Source organism: Cibotium barometz, chromosome 29 (genome assembly GCF_041138505.1).
Source record: "Cibotium barometz isolate CiBa-2024 chromosome 29, ASM4113850v1, whole genome shotgun sequence".
Classification (NCBI taxonomy): Eukaryota; Viridiplantae; Streptophyta; class Polypodiopsida; order Cyatheales; family Cibotiaceae; genus Cibotium; species Cibotium barometz.
This window is the reverse complement of record NC_141074.1, coordinates 3,222,655-3,240,000: the sequence shown is the minus strand read 5'-3', so window position 1 is coordinate 3,240,000 and position 17,346 is coordinate 3,222,655. Positions and strand designations below refer to the sequence as shown.

The 17,346-nt window shown below is 43.1% G+C and overlaps 1 long non-coding RNA gene and 1 pseudogene across 1 annotated transcript; one reads left to right on the top strand and one right to left on the bottom strand.

Moving 5' to 3' along the window:
• Positions 1 to 9,980, bottom strand: part of LOC147621735 (uncharacterized) — a 10,862-nt pseudogene extending 882 nt beyond the window's left edge.
• A 3,554-nt stretch (positions 9,981 to 13,534) lies between these two features.
• On the top strand, positions 13,535 to 14,556 carry LOC147621734 (uncharacterized). The gene is made up of 3 exons (XR_015269704.1): positions 13,535 to 13,944; positions 14,039 to 14,184; positions 14,401 to 14,556. It is a non-coding gene; the product is annotated as an uncharacterized LOC147621734 (long non-coding RNA).
• The last annotated feature ends 2,790 nt before the right edge of the window (positions 14,557 to 17,346 follow it).

The window sequence follows — 17,346 nt, the reverse complement described above, 5'->3', positions numbered from 1 at the left end:
ATTCTAGCCGCCGACTCCCATCCTGGCTAAAAGTAGTAACTGGCCAAAAATAGTAAGTTCCTCTGAAAAACTCTTTTACTGCTTATTGATATTGTTCCAGTAATCCCTTTTCTTTTACAATGCTCCATGCTTTTGTTTGGACATTCTCGGAACATTCTCCCCTTCCTAAATTGTACACGTCCTCGGGTGTGTCTTGTTGAAGACTAGTGGTTACACCTGTCTTGATGATTCATTGAAGTGAGAGTTTAGGGAATTTGTGCTTGATTCATCAAAGGATACTAATGGGTGCACTCGTTAGACACCTTATTTTCAATGTGCATTCATGGAGCATTTGGAAACCCTTTACCTGAGAGTTTTTTTTCATGAATAAAATGACCCCTTTTTCTTTATACACTTACATTTTTTTTTTCAAAAATTGATCCTTCTTTAAATGTATTTCTATAGATTTACCTTGAGATTTTAATTAAAAAACCCCTTCACTTGAGTTCATCTGGTATACTGACATATTTTACGTGACCCCAACCCCCCTGGCAATATCTTAGGTACATCCTTAAAGTTTCGAGTTAAATGACCCCTGTAGACCCTCATATAGACCTCACCATTCCCCTAATTTTTTGTTCACAAGTGTGAAATCCTTACTAAAACACCTCTCCAAACCCGGCCCAAGTTTCTGGATTATTCTCACTTTCAATTACACTCAACCAATGTTGGTAGGCCTTTTTATTTAGAGAGAAATTGATTTTAATTTTTTTTACAAATTCTTATTGAGTGTGCAAATATTCTCGATTTTGCCAAAATATTTTCACAGATTGCATGCAATCTTTATTCGCGCTTTATTCTTGTCACTACAAGTTAGTGTGATATTGGCCTTGGCCCATGGGGGGATTTTTTGTCTCATGGACTAAAGGGTAGATGTATAAGAAGTAAACTCAACAACCCATTGCAAAATACCTTCTAGTGTATTACTATTAGGTCCATTAATTAATCTCTCAAGTTTTAAGATATATACATGTATCTATATATATACATATATAAAGGAGATATGAGCGTAAATCCCCCCCAGGTAACAACACGTGTCACAATAACTTGAGGGGTAGAATAGAATTTACTTTAACCTATACTTTTAAAACTTAGCCGTTTGCAAGAGAGAGAGAGAAAGGGAGAAAGTGGGAGGACTTTTCAGACACTGAGGTGTGAGTCCAGAGGAGAGAGAAAGACTACTAGCAAGAGTTGCTAAAAAGCTAGCCTAGGTATATTGAGAGAGAGAATAGAAAGTGGACTTTTAATGTGTAGCAGTGCTCAAGCATATATATAGATACACACACACACACACACACACATATATATATATTGAGCCCCATATTTAGAAAGATGGTTGAAAGGTGGCAAACCAAAAGAAAGGTTCTCTTAATTTAAAATGGCAAGGATTTTTTTTTCTGAATAAAACATTTTCATTGGCACTCGAGTGCCTGTACACCTTTTATTATTCCAATTGCTCCCATTCAAAATCATGCTATATAATGCAGCCATCTCACTTTTAATGCCACCACTGGGTTCCATTCAAAATCATCATCCTATTTCAAGTACACACACACCTTATCCTCATGTTTAGGTCAAGCTACAATATATACGGAGCCCTTATACACACAATAGTGCTAGAGTCTCTGTGCATACAAACTCTTCTTGTTCATGCACGCACGTTGACATCCTCAACTGAAACACTCCAACAAACAAACCCCAACTCACTCAGAGCTCTCCATCTCCTTCATACACATGCTCAAAGAAAAGCACTTAGAGCTCTCCATCTCTTTCGTGCACACACTCAATGCAAAGGTCTCTCTCTCTCTCTCTCTCTCTCTCTCTCTCTCTCTCTCTCTCTCTCACACACACACACACACACACACACACACTTAGTACAGTAGCGTAGCACCGCATCCAGAGAGCTTTGCTCAGGGTTGCTTTGATGGTCTTTAACTTCAAGGTTCCCTTGTCATAGGCAACCGGAGTGTGCAGAATTCTTGAGACAGGGGTTTTCTTCTTGTTGATTCCTTGAACTTGGATAGAACTCTTGGATAAAGGTGGTTTTCCCAGTTGACACCACACGCCATATGATAGCAAATTGTGTTGAGCTCCTGTATCCAATAATACATTATACAGCACCTCCCCGTAAGGACTCTGTAACTCAATTGGGTTCTTAGAGGTGGGTCAGATTCCAGTGCATCCTCTTCTGCTTCCTCGAAAAATACTTGCGTAATTCCCAAGTTGGCTTCTCGTTGTCTCCTAGCACGCTGTTGACGTTCTTTGGCTTCGACTCTTGCTTGTATCTTTTTAAGCTCAGCTTGTTCTTTAGCTGCCTTCTTTTGATGGATTGCATGTAACTCCTCCTGGCTCAGGGGGTCATAGTATCGTTTGAATTTACTCCCATTAAGGAATCCAATGGTTTCAACTCCGTCGAGAGTCTCCACTCTGATGGTACCTTGCGGGGTAATTTCACATACTCTATATGGTCCCTTACCAGCATATTTGAGCTTCTTCTTTTCATTTTGCACTCCATACATCAGGACTTTATCCCCAACCTTGATGTCCTTGTCCTTTAGATGGCGATTAAACCATTTTTTCCTTCTATCCTTCTCCACAAGGGCATTGTATACAGCCAATTGTTGTCTTTCTTCGTTTAGCCGCTCAAGGATATATAAACGCTCTACTAAGGGATTACCATCCCAACCCTCTTGAGTAGCAACACGAAGACTAGGAATGACAAATTCCCACGGCATGACTGCTTCTTGGCCATATACCATTTTGAATGGTGTGCAATTAATAGCCACTTTGTACGCAGTACGATAGGCCCATAAAGCTGTCGTAAGCTTTAGATCCCAATCCGTGTGATGAGCTTCAACTGTCTTTGTCAAAATAGAGATTAAAGTCTTGTTGGTACTCTCGGCTTGGCCATTCGCTTGCGAATAGTAAGGAGTAGATTTATGATGGGATATCATGAAATTTGTTGTGAGCTCCTTAATCACTTCATTTATAAAATGCGTACCATTGTCGCTCACAAGTTCAAAAGGACAACCGAATCGTGTGATTATATTTTCAAAGAGGAACTTGGCTGTTGTCCTCGCATCTGCCTTACGTGTCGCTTTTGCTTCAGCCCATTTGGTCATATAGTCAGTGGCCACAATAATATAGCGAGATTGTGTGTTTCGGGCCGCTGGACTAATTGGACCTACAAAGTCTAAACCCCACTTTTCAAATGGTTGGTTTACTTTGATCGGATGTAGGGACATCTGATCTTTCCTCTGGGGTTTCTTATATCGTTGGCATTCATCGCAACCCTTCACAAATAGTGATGCGTCTTGGAACATAGTGGGCCACCAATACCCTGATTGTAAGATCTTTCGTGCAGTTAAGTCTCCTGAGAAGTGACCACCGGCTACGCCCATATGTGCCTCTTGTAAAATGTATAGATACTCATCCTCTCGGGCACAACGCCTAAGAACGTCATCCTTTCCTCTTTTATAAAGAGTCCCGGCTATCAGGCAATAGGGTTCGCATTCTTTGATTAGCTTTTGAGCTAGATCTTTACGAAGCGCCTTGGGTGGAAAGCCATTAACCAAAAAGTTAACAATCTTCTCACTCCATTCAGGCATTGTCTCCACCATGAACAGGGAAGTGTCCGGTAAGTCATCATCAACCCCCGTAGGAGCCTCACCATTAGGTATGCAAGACAAATGATCAGCCATAACATGTTTTTTGCCAAGTCTCACAACAACAGTGAAATCAAACTCAAGAAGAATCAATAGCCATCGTGTGATTCTTCCTATGGAGCATGGTTTGTTTACCAGATACAACAATGCTTGATGATCTACATAGAAAACAAACTTGGTGGCAAGGAGGTAATAATGAAATTTCCTTACTGCATATATCATTGCCAACCCTTCTCGCTCCGTAGTGGTATAGCTCATCTCAGCATCGTTCAACTGGCGACTGGCAAAGCTAATGGGGTAGTCTAGCTTGTGTTCTCCAGGTTGAGTTAAAACACACCCAATAGCAAAGTTTGATGCATCAATATGCACATGAAAGAGTAAATCCCAGTTAGGCATTCTCAAGATTGGAGCACTCGCCAAGGCCTTCTTTAATAGCTCATAGGCACGATCACATTCTTCGGTCCAAATAAACTCGATGAGAAGCTTATACAATGGTCGAGCTATCTCGGCGAAGAAGAGAATAAACCTTCGATAATAACCAACGTGGCCCATAAAGCGTTGGACTCCCTTGTAGTTGGTGGGTGGTGGCAGTTCCAGAATGACCTTGATTTTACTCTCATCAGTGGAAATCCCATTTTTGGACACTATATGCCCTAAGATAACTCCATGTTTAACCCAAAATTGGCATTTGAAAGGATTCAATGAGATGCGATATAATCTACACCTTTCAAATATTTTTCGTAAACACATCAACAAGTGCTCGTCCCAAGAGGAATGAACACAAAGATCATCTAAGAAAGCTTCACAGAAGTCCCTTAGATATTCCTTAAAGGCCGTGTTTATCAATCGTTGGAATGTTGCAGGTGCATTGGTCAAGCCAAAAGCCATGACGCGAAAGGCAAACACTCCAAACTCCGTGATAAATGCTGTTTTAGCTTGGTCCTCGTCTGCAATTGTGATCTGATTGTAACCCGAGTACCCATCTAAAAAGCTATATGCCTCCTTGCCTGCCACTCTTTCAAGCACATGTTCAGAATATGGCAAGGGGTAATGATCCCTTCTGGTGGCTGCATTAACCTTTTTGAGATCAACGCACACTCTGAGTTTCCCATTCTTCTTTGGCACGATGACTATCGGAGAAACCCATTCTGAGTGCTCAATTGGGTATATGAATCCACATTTTACCAGCTTTTCAATTTCCTTTTGTACAATCTTTGTGTACTTAGGATTCATTGGGTAGGGGCGTTGCTGGACTGGTTTAGCAGTGCTAATCATTGGGTAGGGGCATTGCTGGACTGGTTTAGCAGTGCTAATCATTGGAATCGTGTGTTGCACCACCGAGGGTGGGACACCCTTCATATCATGATATGTCCAGGCAAATATGTCCTTGAATTCCTTAAGAATCTTCGTAAGTGCAGCTTCTTCCGCCTTGGTGAGGTCTTGAGCAATAAAAACTGGTTTAGACTCCTCACCCGAATCTGCTAAGTCTATCTCCTTGACTACCGTAGGGCCATCGTAGACACCGCTACTCCCATTGGTAGGCGTTCGTTGGGCTTTTGTGTAGACTACTTTACGTTCCCCTGTGGTGAATGATTTGAAATGCTCGGGTGCGGGGTGTAAGTCTGCTGGTTCTTGTTGTGCCAGGCTTTTTTCTTTCAATTCTGCTTCCTTTTGTTGTTGAGCCCACTCTTGGTTTTGCCGCCTTCTTGCAGTACGACTTAGTTTCGGCTTCTCTTCGATTTCTAATTGGGCGACGTCATGAGGTTGCGGAATACACCACATGACACTTTGGAGGTATTGTCCCCAATTATCCACTATCTTCCGATGGCTCCTACATAACTAAGCCATTCTGCAGTGGATCTTTCCTTGTTTATTGCAGTGCGTACATTAGCTCGATAGCGTTGGCGCTTATGTTTTGTTTTCTTCTTAAACACCATATTAGTGAATTTGGGAATTTTCCAATTCCTATTTTTGAATACTTAAAAAAGGGGACATGGATAACATGTTTGTAAGTTTGTCAAAACCCTATCATATGACCTATCGTTGGAAAGCGCTTGAAAAATAGAATCTAAAGAGCTATAAAGCGCTCATTTTGGATTAGTGGTGTTCAAGTTATGGTTAATCCAAACTTTTGACCACGTGTCCCAAACTTGTGAGAAATTCCCATATTCCCTATATTCCCCAAACTTGTGAGAAATTCCCATATTCCCCAATATGGTGTTCTTACCAAGTTTTTGATTTTTGTTTCTATCAGATTCGGACTCACTTGGTGGATCTTCACTTTCGGATGAACTACAGGAGGTCACTGTCCTAGGCCTTGAGCACCTTGCTTCCACCTTTGGGTGAATATTTGATTCATTTTTCCCATCAGGCTCAGGGTCAGTTTCTTCGCTACTTTCAGTGTCGGTGGAGTTTGCCACTTTCTCGCCATCTCAGGGGTCAAGTGCATAACACCTATCATGTTTATTGGCACTAACGGTGGCATATCTTGCTCCTCAGGTGTTACCCAACTTGTGCCTCTATTTCCCCATGTGTCTATGGTTGCCGCTAGGTGTACCCAATCCACGTTATCCGACTCAGTCATACCCGATAGGACATCCATGTAAGGAGAATCTTTCCCATCATCAGTCTCTTTTTTGCATGTATAGCAATACCTTAATGGGGCGGCATGAACAATGGTATCCGATCGATTATCGATGATAACCTTGCTTCCTAAAGGATGTGCACGATCGTTCTCAAGATCAACTCGAATGACAGAGTCCTGGAATTGTAGGTAGACATGGTTTTTCGACCAGTCATGCACCATTTGTGCTTCCCTCATGAAAGGACATCCTAAGATCATTTGATATGACATAGGATGCTTGGAGAAATCCATTACAATGAAGGTATGTTTTACCTTGTATCCCAAGACCTTGATCTTAAGGTCCCTTAACATTCCAATAGGTTTAGCAATAGTTCCGTTTGCCATCTTAACCACTATGTTTGTGACTTCGAGGTGAGGTCTCCCCATAGATTCCCAACAGTTTTTAGTCACAATGCTCACTCCAGCACCACCATCAAGGATTCCCTTTAGAGTTAATCCCTTGGTAGTAATGGGGAGGGTTACATTAGATTCGTCACCTTCAAAGTACTGTCCCAACTTGTTAACAGGTATTTCAACGACCAAATCTTCATCTAAGTTGGGTTGTAGATCCCAATGCTCCCCTTCATCCTGAAGCGTGTCAAGTCTATCCATATTTGCAAATTGTGGTAGCCCCGCCTTTAGTTCTCCATTGAGAAATGCTCGAAGAGCTAAGAATAGCTCAGGATCTCCATATAATTTGGATATGATCATGGTTCTGATCTTAGAGGACATGAAATCCATTAGCTTAGACACATTCAACGGTACTTTTCAAGACATCGCTCCTTGACTAGGGACTGGTGAAGATGGAATCACTTCCTCTTCAATGGGGTCAGGCATTCCCTCACTAAACATTCTTTCCAGCAAGAAGGGTGTTTGCCCACTTCTTGATGTCCTATCCTCACTTTCTTCCCGAATGATACTAGGTATAGCTAACGGTTTATGGTTCCTGTGAGGCTGAACTTGCGTAGGAAACACTGTGTCTGGAATTTTGATTTTTCTCGGGTTTGGCTCCAGTTCTCTTTGTGTTTCTTCCACCAAACCCCTTAAGTGTTGCACTTGTTCAATCTCCTCAACTGGGTTTGGGTAAGTTCCAATCTTTTTCTTAAGGGTTTTTGGCCCACGTGGCTTGTCTTGGGGAGTCTCAGTCAGTTTGGGTGATCGAGAGGGCATTAACTGACTTGGTTGTGGGGCCGAGGAAGTTTCCTTCTGTTTTCCCTTATTTAGGTACTCGCTTGATTCTCCTTCATTGAGCTCCCGAGTGGGTTCCTCCCTTAAGGTAGTGGCTTTGGTCCCCATGGTTTCTATTGAATCGGAATCATCTTCAGGATCATTCATATACACGGGGTCGTCTCCTGTCCCTATGTTAGTCTTTGAACTAGGCTTGGAGCTCGTGGCATTAAGCGATCTCTTCCGTCGTGTTTTCTTTTTCTTTGCCTGAGCGATTGATGCAGTATCCCTCTCTTCAAGAATGTAGTTTTGATTTTGAAGCATTGACTGTGTAACTACATTCGCGGGTACAACGGGTGTGGTTCCTCGTGCTTGGTTGGTGACCTCAACCAAATTCAATGGCGTAATCTTGGGTGCATTAGGATTATGTGGACATTGAGCAATCAAATGATCTATGCCACAACGATTACATGTAAGTACCGGCATTCCCGATGTGCTCCCTTGATTTGGTTGCATATGAGTAGCGATCTTCTGTAGCCTATTAGGGCACTCTGCTACACGATGCGGTCCACCACACTCGTAGCATTGAAGAGGTGGTCTCCTCGCCAAGGTATTAAGGTTTTGCCCTCTTGTGGCGAGAGCAGCCGCTTGATATGCAGGCTTGACTTGCCCAAAATGATCCTCCATGTAGTATTGGGGAATCATTTCAAACGTATCAATCCCATATGGAGCAGTGGGGTCTATCTCCTCTTCATAATCCCCACACGCACTATGTGACTCACAACCCATCTGGTTTATTGGGGTAATCCTTGGATGTGGAGGTTGTGGTCCTAACACTGGCGGTGGTAACGGCACAGACTGGACTACATTCGGATTCCTTGGAACTATGTGTTGTGACGGTTGCTCGACAGGCTCTCGACAGGTTGTGAAGGCATTAGCGCGAGACCAGGCTAGGGGTGCTTGATTTGCCAATATTCGCTTGAGCACTAGGCAATCCTTAGATTGATGGCCGTACTTACCACATGCATTGCAATTCCCATTGAATTTAACCCTGAATGTGGGACATTCACTCGTGCTATGTGGTCCTAAGCACACCGAACACCATTGTTGCTCTCTCCTTGGGTACATATGGCTATTCTGAGGAGCTCCATTACCCCTAAAGTATTCTTGGAGAGCCTTAGTAAGGTCGATCACAGACATTTCAGATATCTTGGGCTCCTTGGCAATAGGTTTTACTGTCATTGGCTCGTGCCCAGATACTTGTGAACTAACGGATTTTGTTTCTGAAGACACCTTTTTACCTGCAATCATCAAGTTGTCTTCTAACTGGATTGCATTGGCAGTGAACTGCTTCCCACGTTGTAAGACCTCTAATGACTAGGCCATTGTAAATGTCCTCGTGGCGCAATCCTCGGATGAATCTATCGAGCAGTTGGTTATTATTGAAGCGCTCATCGGGAGTGCAGCGAGAATTTAGATGCTTCAATCGACTTATAAAGTCTCTCACTGACTCCCCTTCCTCACGTTCAGCTTTTTGGAGTTCAGATGCTACTCCCCAAAGCACACCCTCACGTATGTATTCTTTCAAGAACAATCTCTTGAGAGTGGGGTAGTGAGTGCGCTCTTCAACCCTTAAGGTTCGATACCAATCTCTGGCCTTCCCACTCAAGGTTAAGCCTAAGGCTTTACACTTATGCAGCTCATTATGCTCTTCCAAAGAATCACACACGTGTTCAAAGACTTCAATGTGCTTCCTAACATCCTCGTTACCACTGAAGTTTTGAGTGAGCTTAGCCACTTGTACTGCCTTGCTTCTAGGTTCTCTCTCAGGCATACCCCGCATGTTTTTCGCAATAGATCATCCGATCGTCTGAGCAAACGCTGCGAGATCACCTAGGTGAGCAGGCATAGCTGGTGGAGGCACTTCTGGGATAGCCTGGCTGATAGGAGTTGGCATTGGTCTCAGTATGTTGGCAAATGACGTAGGATATGATATGTGACTAGGCCTAGCTCCTCTTGGATAAGGGTGGTGATAAGGTGGTCGTGGAGCATACGCCATTGGCATACTAAGAGGCGTAGGAGCTACATGAGCATGAGTAGCGATAGGTACATATGGTTGATAGGCACTGGCACGCATTGTTGTAGCTACTGTTCCACTAGGTAGCGGTGTCGTACTAACTACAGCGGTATAACAGGTGCATTTTCCGCTATGCTCATCATTGGGGTAGGCATTGTGGATTCCCTAATGGAAAGTTGAGCCAAGGTTGGAAAGCTAAAGTTACTACTCATGGGCTCAACCTGCATTGAGACTTCAGGCGAAACAACATACGAAGGGTCTATGGGACTCACCGAGTCTCCAATTGTGATAGGGTTGGTTGTTTGGCCTTGCCCGTATCCAAAAATCTCATAGGGCCAATGGAAACTAGGTTCACTCCCCTATTTTGCCTCTCAATTTGGATAATTCTATGAATAGCCTCACATATCATTTGCTGTTGCTCTTCTAGATTAGTGGCGCTAGATGTAGATCGTAGGACTTCTCACCAACCCACATGGTATGTGTAACTCGTGTATAGGTCCGTTAGAGTCTCTGTGTGTAGATCATATTCCCAATTTTCATTGAGAAATATCCCATCTAGACTTGGTGTGCCAAACGGTTCTCTTGAAGTGGACGCAATGTCACTTCTTATGGATTGGCTTCTAGGGACCTCTACTTTAGGAAGATCATCGGAATGTGGTAGCTCAGTAGGGCCCTCATTAAACGAAGTGGGTAGAATATCCACATGGACACTCTTTGGGAGGGTAGGGTCTACATGAGATGTGAATGGCGAATCCACTACCCCACCTTCTTGATTTACTTCGCTTGTCGCATGTTCAGAGCGTGTAGCTCTACTAAAGGTCTCTATTAGATGACTAAACATGCTAGATCCGGGTTGTGGGGCCCAACCTGGCATGTTTTGGCTTGTCTCCTCAGGGTTCTTGGTAGGGTGCCCTTCCATGGCTTCTGAGTCAGAGGACGAGTCACTATCCACTATTCGTGGATCTTGGGTTGCACTCCCTTGGGTTCCAGCCGAAGGCCAAGATGCTAACGTGGAGGGATGGTGTGAGGCTGCATAGGCTGAAATGCTTTCTAGTGGTTCAGGCTCTAGCACCCGACCAGAACGTAGATGCATGTGACGTGGGTACCCTATGTGCGTTGGTAACTACCCTTGAAACTCACACAAGTGGTTTCTTAGGTGTTTCGCACCCCCTTTTTACTTGTTTTTAGATTGTTTTTAACCCATTTTTGACCCCCTTGAACTTGGACTAGGGCGTGTGATAGCTCGAAACGAGCGTATCGTTCAAAGGATCCTAGTGTGCTTTACAGCACCGTGTTCGCCTATCTAGAGCTCCTGTAGTCCTCAAAACAGTCCGTTTCCCTTGGGGGGAAGGGGTAAAAGCCTATTTGCTTGTGGAGGAAAGGGTGAGGGCTTTATCCCACATGCTCACTTTACTCCTTGGGGAGTGGACTACATATAGGGCACAACTTCCCATAAGCTCTCACTTGAAAGAAAGCTATGGAGACTCACTCTCCTATATATCAAAAGACCGAGAGACCGAGACCGAGGCCGGGGTCGTGGGTCAATTGGGGTTCTTTCTTTTCAAAATTTTTTTCTCCAATTAGAAAATCTATCCTCTCCACACGCTTGGTTCTTTCTTTAAAAATAAAATTTATTTTTTATTTTTTATTTTTTATATTTTTTTAAATTTTTATTTTTTGTTTTTTTTGGATAAGTTTTCTAGGGTTTCTTTAGGGTTCAGCCTTGGCCGCGGCGCAGTTCGCACACAACATAGGTCTGGGGATTCAGAAATCCCCCCCGCACACAGATAACCAGATAACAGAACTCACGCCCACACGCAGAGCGGAAAAATAACAAAAGAAACAGAAATGCAGAAGACAAATTGCAGAAACAGGTTGCAAAACACAGAAATACCTCAACAACAAACACACAGTCGATGGCTACAAGCATACAACCAGGGAAGGAAGCTCAAAACAGAATGCAAAAGGTGTGTCACTCACCGCTTAACAACCACCTTGAAGGATTCCCGCGTCGCAGCCGTGAAGGAGGAGCCGCCTCCGTCGCCGCTCTACCGCCTCGACGTCGCCGCCGTGCCGCTACACAGTGCGCTCGATCGCTCTCTCACTCTCTCTCTCTCTCTCTCACACACACGCAGGAGAAGGAAACCAAGGAGATAAGGCAAGAGCAGTCTTGTATTCACAACACATGAGAATGAGGATTTTAGGGTTACATTTGACTCTTATAGGTGACTTGGCCGTTCACACTTGGGCGCCCATACATGGCCGACCGACCCTAACCCTTATCCTACTGATATTCAAGGTGCGCCTCTCATCGGCGATCACCCAATCCATTCATCCTTAACATATGGTGCCGAAAAGCCCGGCCCATGATGCAAAATATTTAAATTAATGACGTAAACATAGTACGTCTCAATGTCCGTCTCATAGGTTAACATCAACACACAGTAAATGAACATAAAGCGTAATACTCCAAAGTAACATTTAACATTCCCCACTTGTGTGAGTTTTCCTATAAACCGGTTTGCAGGCACCCACACACTCGGTGCATGTGGAAGTTGAATTCCTACCCTAATCCAAATGGGCTTACACTAATCGACATGTAAGTGGTAACTTTTTAAGCCAACCCATCCTATCAAAAATACTAAATTGCTTCATACTTGCTTACACCTTAACTTTCCCATGCATCTTCGCCAAACTTATGTGAACAAAAGGATACTACCAAACTATGCAAACTATGCAAACCAAAGTACTTTTACAACTATACGATTCCTTAAAAAGCGTAAAAACTATACAATTCCTTAAAAAGCGTAAAAAAGCTATACGATTCCTTAAAAAGCGTAAAAACTATACGATTCCTTAAAAACTATACGATTCCTTAAAAAGCGTAAAAAAAGCGTCCCCATCTCGTGTGTGCCATTGTTTGTAAGAATTCACAGACGAAGGGAGTTCATCGAGTGAAGGAGAAGGCACACAGATTCGCCATCGCCACACAGGAAGGCAAAGGCATCAAGTCGTTGCTATGTCTGTAAGGGAGGAGGCTAAATTGCCTTGCGCTTGTAAGCGACGAGGCTAATTTGCGCATAACATCAGAGATCAACTCTCGTCTACACCTGTGCTTGTAAACCTTGCAATGCCACATCACACAACAACTCGCATCTATGCCTACACGATTCTATTATGGATCGTTCTCCATCGTCCCCCCTTCTAGCAAGCGTGCAAAGCTTCAGGCCACTCAAGGTGCAACCTCACATTCTGCATCTTCTCCTCTTAATACAGGTGCCTTACGATTCCCTTTCTCCCCAAAGCAAATTAATAGACAGTCTGCTTTTGAGTTAAGACGGAGAGATCCATCCCTCCATCTCCGGTTGACATCATGTGCTGATGTATCTCCTGAGGAGGAGAACATTGATTGTATTCCCGGATTCATGCTTTCTGTGTGGCCTCGTCTAGCTAGTAGAACTGACAGGCTTTTAGAAGAGCTGACCTCACTTCGTGAGGAGGTGCTGGTGCTGAAGATGTACAGCGTATTGTGTGGCACAAGTGTCTTGGTATGTGCTGGGAGATGTAATAAATTTTGTGAGGAGGTGATGGTGCTGAAGATGTACAGCGTATTGTGTGGCACAAGTGTCTTGGTATGTGCTGGAGATGTAATAAATTTTGTGATCAAAATCTTAGATCATTCACTCAAATTTGAGGTTGCTTGCTTCCCTGATTTTGAAGTAACATTAGTGGGAGAGAAATCAAAGAAACCATTTCAGAGTTCTGTTGGAGATGGTATAAGATATACCATCCTCCTTAAGTTTATTGCCTATCTGAGGGGAGACCTAGTTCAAGAAAAGGAAGCTAGAGTAGAAGATCATCACCTTCTTTCTTCTTGTCTCCTCCTCTTGGAGAATGAAGAAAAGAGAGTGTTTGGTATAATCAAGGCGCAAGGGGTGGTGATAAAGAATAGTGAAGGTCAAGTTGTACATGAAGGAGCATTTCTCTCCTTGCTAAGAGGGGAGGTTCTCAAGTATTGTAATCTGGAGTGGCTCTGGTCTGATGGTAGAGAGGGGCAATCAAAGAGTAGTGTTTCATCCATTCGCAAAGATCAGCAGGATAGTGTTTCATCCTTCCACAAAGATGACCGGGATGGTTCTGCTCACCCCTTCTCCACCCTCATTTGGACAGAGTACAATAAGCCCTTAGTCCGCACATCAGATGCCTTCCCTAAGCCTAGCTCTTACTTCCAAGAGCATAATCTTGCCAAGACAGCTCTCCTTCTCCAAGATCTAGAGAGCAAGTTTGACAACAATGAGCTTGGACTGGCAGCTGAGTACATCACCATTCTTCCTCTAGGATTTTTCCTCATAAAGACCTTCATCAAGCAACATGTAAGTCTTGCTTATACTTGTAGTTTTTATCTCATTTAAAGATATTATCATGTAAATTTATTCCTTGTCTTCTTTTTTCTGTGTCTCTTTCTAGAATAAGGTGGAGCGGAGTGTCGCCTACAAGAAGATCCAAGCGGTTATTCCAGGCAAGGTGAAAAATAAAGATCTGCCAATCCTTGTGCTGAGTGATCGAACCAAGAGAGCCCTATGTTTTGACACAGTGGATGCCTAAGTCGAGAGGTAATTCTGCACAGGGTGCTAGGTGCTGAATGCCATACAAAATGCTTTAACAGTTAATGAGAAGATAACACAATGATTAAAAAATCATCACGTTTTTAACCTTTGATACTAAGTTGCAACCTTTGATACTAACAGTTAATGAGGAGATAAGATGATGATTAAAAAATCATCAGGTTTTTAGCCTGTGATACTAAGTTGCAACCTGTTTTGGTGAAGGCCCTTCGACATCCACGTGAGATGACTCACTTCGCTCTGTGCCCACCACTGGCGGGCAACCTACCTTCCCCGACATCCACTCACGATCTGCTTCCTTGAGGGAGGCATCTCTGGCCTGCTTTTGGATTTTAGGTGTACACATTGTATATATTTTGGTACATTGTATATATTTTGATACATGTTGGTACATCGTACATGGAACACTATCGAGCAGCTTGTTATATGTGTGACTCATCCACCTTTGCATGCAGATTGGTGGATTATAGGGTGGTTTATGATGAGCTGCCATTGGATTTCATGGTTTGTACATATGGGACTAGTTTTAGCAAACAGTTATTGGCTTAATTCCAGGGGTTTGTCTTTGCTATTGGGAGTGGCAAATGGTGTGTTCTCTTGATTGGTGCTCTCTTACAGTTCGCATTCAATGTTCTTATTCGGCTACAACCATTAGTTCCAGTGATGAGTTTTGTGAAGAATGTTCTAGTCTTTCAAGATCTTGATGCTTGTAAGTGAATTAGTAACCATTAGTTCTGGTGATGTGTTAGCAGTTTTGTGAAGAATGTTCTACTACTAGGCTTTCAAGCTGTTCTTAGGATGCACTTATGTTTGAGGATCTATTTGATGGCTGCTGCATTGAGCTTTGCCTATTTGCAACAAAGCTTTTCCTCATGTCTGGCTGAGACATGGATCTTGGTTTTGTTTGTTCATCGCCATGCTTTTCCTGACCTCCGACTGCCATAGATAACCCGTGCCTTGCTCTTGCTCGAGTCCCCGGCCATGGGAGCGAGGGAAAACTGCTGCGTGTGCTGCTGCTTACACACAGCGGGCGCTCTCCTACACATGCAGGGATTTTAAAAACATAGTGCTGACACAAGCTTTTTCACAGCTGGCATGATTCAATAAGCTTTTTTCTTCCTACTGACGTCACTGCCGAGCTCACTATGTGGGCAATATTTGACGTGAGGAGTCCCTTTCAAAGCAACGCCTTCTCTGGGTGGTTTCAGGCTGAATGTGGCATCCTGACTCTGTCTGTTCTTTTTTATTTCTGGCAGAGACATGGCTTTTTGGTTTTTCCTATTTGCAAAGTTTTTCTTGGTTTCAGACTGAAAGGTGACATCTGGCTGAAATGTGGTTCTGCCTAATTGCACAAGAAGTTTTGGACATTTTCCCTAAGTATTCATTGGCTTCATGTTGACACTTGCAATTGAAGGGTACCATGAAATACCTCTGAGATTTCAAGAGAGGAATCATATCATCCTATTGCCTGTGTTGTTTTCCTTTGATGGATAGAGGTTCCTTTTTACCATCTTGACTTGCTTGCTGAGTCTCCTCCCTGGGTCGTGGACGTATCTCATCCGAAGAGGGCTCATTCGAAGAGCATGTGTGGCCTTTCTTGTCAAATTTTCACACTGTCTTTGCCGTGTATTGGCCCACTGAGGGGGTTTCCTCGATTTCTTTCAGCTTATTGATGGAGGAGCACAAAAGCTTTATGGAAGCTTTCTCTGGGCTGCGAAAGGGAATGCAGGCCCCAAAATAGAGGATTCTTGTGAGCAATTGGGGGTTGCAAAGTATAGGCCCCTTCTTCCTGGGTCCATCCACAAAGCTTTGGTAGATATAGTGCACATAGGGCTTCTCCTCCATGACATAAGTTTCATTCAAGAAAAGGGTATTGACTATGAAGAGACTTCGTAGCATGTGTGCATTGGCAGCTCATCATGGTTGGAATGTACATCGGTTGGACATTAAGACTGCGTTTCTAAATATTGACTTGCATGAGGAAGTGTATGTAACACAGCCTCGTGGGTTTGTTCAGAAAGAGCAAGAGAACAAAGTGTGCAGGTTAAATAAAGAAAGCATTGTATGGTTTAAAGCAAGCACCTCGTGCTTGGTATGAGAAGATTCATGCATATTTCATTGCACATGGTTTTTGTAATAGTCCAATAGAAAGCACTTTGTATGTCAAGCATGTTGATGATGTACTTTTGATACTTGTTCTTTATGTTGATGACATGCTGCTCACTGGTCCAAACAAGATGAATATTGTTGATTTTAAGGCTGAATTGAATTCAGCTCTTGAGATGTCAAATTTGGGCCTCTTACATCATTATTTGAGCATTCAGTTTAAGCAATGTGATGGAGGTTATGCTTTATGTTAAACAAAGTACATTGAGACTTTGCTATGCAAATTTGGTCTTGAGGATTGCAAACCTATTGCTACTCCTATATGGAAATAGGTTTGAAGCTTAGTCTTCATGATGTTGGAGACTACTTTGATGTTACCCTCTATCAGTAGTAGGCAATTGGTTGTCTTATTTATTTATGCATTACGAGGCTAAATATTCAGTTTGCAGTCTAACAAATAAGCAAGTTTTTGCATTGCCTAGTTTCTAAGCATTGGTTATAAGCAGTTAAGCGGATCTTTTGTTACTTGAGTGGCACTACACACCTTAGATTGTTTTATCCCAAGGGGGGATCATTGGTTCTAGATTTGCATGCTTTTTCAGATTTTGGTTGTTATGACACACACGTGTCCACTAGCAATTTTTGATTCATGCTTGGTAGCTCTTATATATCATTGTTGAGCAAAAAGCAGCCTACAATGGCCACTTCTAGTTGTGAAGCTGAGTACATGGCAGCTTTCACAGCTACAATTGAGTGTGTTTGGCTCAGACGCCTTGCAGCTCATTTGGGTGTTGGACAAGATGCTGCCACCACCATCTACACTAACAGTCAGAGCGCACTGGCAGTTGCAAGAAATCTAGTATTTCATGCTCGTACAAAGCACATTGAGGTACATTATCGCTATGTCAGGGAGAGACTCTCAGCAGGAGAGATCAACTTGGCTTATGTGCCAACACAGGACAACCTTGCAGATCTTTTCACAAAGGCTTTGCAACGTGAGAAGTTTGAAGCTTTTTGCAAAGCTTTGGGCTTACTCCCTTTTGT